We start from the raw sequence: 2,714 nt of genomic DNA, 5'->3' as shown, positions 1-2,714 counted from the left end.
TGTCATTATCATCATGGTACAGAAATCATTACAAAGAAACATTATCCCAATAGACTAAAGGCAAACACACACTTATGAAACACCCGATCCCTCCACAACTAAAACATATGAAGATTCCACTACTGTGCACCATTATCATCGTTCAACCACGACAGAAACAACAACAACAACAACGACGGACAAAACCACAACCAAGGAACCCTACCCAACTAAAAATCCTTACCCATATAAACCGACAAGGAAACCTTATCCTTATAAACCCACCAAGAAACCCTACCCTTATAAACCGACGCCAGAAACCACAACCAAGAAACCCTACCCATATAAACTAACAAAGAAACCATACCCTTATAAACCGACGCCAGAAACTACAACCAAGAAACCCTATCCAACTAAGAAACCTTACCCTTATAAACCAACAAAGAAACCTTATCATTATAAACCTAAGCCAGAAACCACAACCAAGAAACCCTACCCTAACAAAACAACAAAGAAACCTTATCCTTACGAAAAAACAAAGAAACCATATCCTTATAAAACAACCACCCATGGTCCATGCGATGAGCTGCCCGAGAAACACCTACAGCAACAAGAATATGAAGCTACACATCTGATTAAACTAAACAAGAAACTTCAGAGGAAAATAACAAGGTGAATATAAATCCAATGTGTTAATTGCATCCACGTTTGTAATCGGGTTTTGTTTTCCAAACCCTTTATTCTTGAAAATTATCAACAAAAACAACAACAACAACAAAAGAAAATTGGTGCAAATTTCAGTATTATGGTCCTCTTTTAAATATTCAAATATTACTCACACTGACCACACACCTTGAATTCCGTATGTTATTGACATCTATGTATACTTTTTCAGTGTATTTAAGAGGAAAAATACACGCTAAGGAGATTGCGGAAGGAATTGGTTTTTTAGTTTAAACCATATTTTATTCATATCAATAAACATGTACAATTGCTGCTAACGAAACTTAACATTTTTGTATAATCTATAGATTATAAAGAGGTAAATTCGACCTTTAAATGTTATTAATGCTTTTCAAAAAATGTCATTTTATGAAGAACTTAATTTAATAATAAAAAAGATCATTAGATGTATATTAGGTTGTGTTAGCTCTTCACCATACACATACTGGCCTTTCTTAAAATAGACTTTAATGCGTTCATATTCCTTTGGGTATGATTTTTCGAAAAGGTTTGACGTACCCTTGGCTATTCTTATGGAACGATTCTACTGTTATTTGTTTTCAACTCGAATCACTCTCTCTAGATTAATGGAAAAAAAAAAAAAAAAAAAATGTCAGCGGTTTTTATATTTGTTTGATCGCTGTACGATTACTAAGTGAAACTATTTCATGTGCTTAACCGCCTACTGTACAATTACATAGTCGTCTATTCTTGTGCCCGTTTGGCCTTTATGATCACAGAAAATACCAAAGGGTAAGACAGTTAATATGCTTCATTTGTAAATGCATATATTTTTTTCAGTTTTTTTTTATCTTAATTCTTCAATCTGTTTAGACAATTCGGACCTGTGCTATACTTATATTTATTCTTAAATAAATCCCTGTGGTGATGTATTTACTTGTAAAAAAATATACGAACTAGGAATGTATTTTGAGTTGACTTCTCATTTACAGCGGGTTAATATAGACTGACTCGTCATCGTTAATGAATCTCTGTCCAGAAGAGTATCACTCAGTGCAGCTTCCCAAGTATGTTAATTACAGCGGGTGTTTCTGCGTGGTACCACAACCTTTATGTAGCTTTCACTACATCAGTAGAACTTGTGGGTAAGCATTATGTGGCCAGTGGTATATGATTGTTATATTATTAAAATATTGTATTCAGAAAATTTATTTATTTAAAAAAAATGTCGCTGCAAAGTCTTAATTAGGGATAACTTATTTCAAATATAACTATCCAATAACTGTAAATTATAATGTTGTCAAAATAGAGTGTTCAGAATATAGATATATATTATATTACACAAATGTCATTGTGAAGTCATGACGTAGGTTCATTTTATTTCATAACAAATGTCACCTAAAACGTTAAGCATCAATAAGCATGAATGAGCAATCTTCTTAAGTTATAGATAAGATTTTTCATGATTATGACGAAATCGATTAAAGATCGAAACAATATTTGCTGAATTCTCAGAAGGTCTTGAATCGCACATTAATTGATAATAATTATCAATAAAATATCTTTTTGGATCGCATATTCACAACATATATTAGCCCAGAACTCAAGAGGTTAAATATTTATGCATTAAGTGTTTTCCAATATCAAGGTAAAAATCAGAAATTGAAAACAAATAACTGGACGATATTTTTACGTGTAAAATTATTTCCATAGTAATATTATTTTCTTACATTATAGCCAGTTTATTGACCATAAACTGTTCACTAAATGAATCATATCTATGTACAATGATAATTATATAATCATGTTGCCACGATGTGAATTAAATTTTTATAAGCTCACCTGCCCGAACTACTTCTTCTCAATAACCAAAAGGCCCAGGGTACTTATATTAGGCCTGTAGCATGCTGGGATGAAGGGCTACAAAGCTTGTTCAAATAAATGACCTTGACCAACTTTCAAGGTCACTGGGGTCAGATGTCTTAAAATCTTCAAACAACTTCTTCTCAATAACCAAAAGGCCCAGGGTACTTATATTGGGCCTGTAGCAT

General features: G+C 32.6%; 1 long non-coding RNA gene across 1 annotated transcript in view; it reads left to right on the top strand.

Moving 5' to 3' along the window:
- Positions 1-11: 11 nt before the first annotated feature.
- Positions 12-2,714, top strand: part of LOC110446474 — a 4,410-nt gene continuing 1,707 nt past the window's right edge. The window contains exons 1-2 of the long non-coding RNA XR_002462469.1: positions 12-651; positions 1,656-1,808. This is a non-coding gene — a long non-coding RNA (uncharacterized LOC110446474). The remainder of the gene's footprint in view (positions 652-1,655; positions 1,809-2,714) is intronic.

Source organism: Mizuhopecten yessoensis, unplaced genomic scaffold, assembly GCF_002113885.1.
Source record: "Mizuhopecten yessoensis strain PY_sf001 unplaced genomic scaffold, ASM211388v2 scaffold2699, whole genome shotgun sequence".
Taxonomy (NCBI): domain Eukaryota; kingdom Metazoa; phylum Mollusca; class Bivalvia; order Pectinida; family Pectinidae; genus Mizuhopecten; species Mizuhopecten yessoensis.
This window is presented reverse-complemented; position numbering and strand designations above follow the sequence as displayed.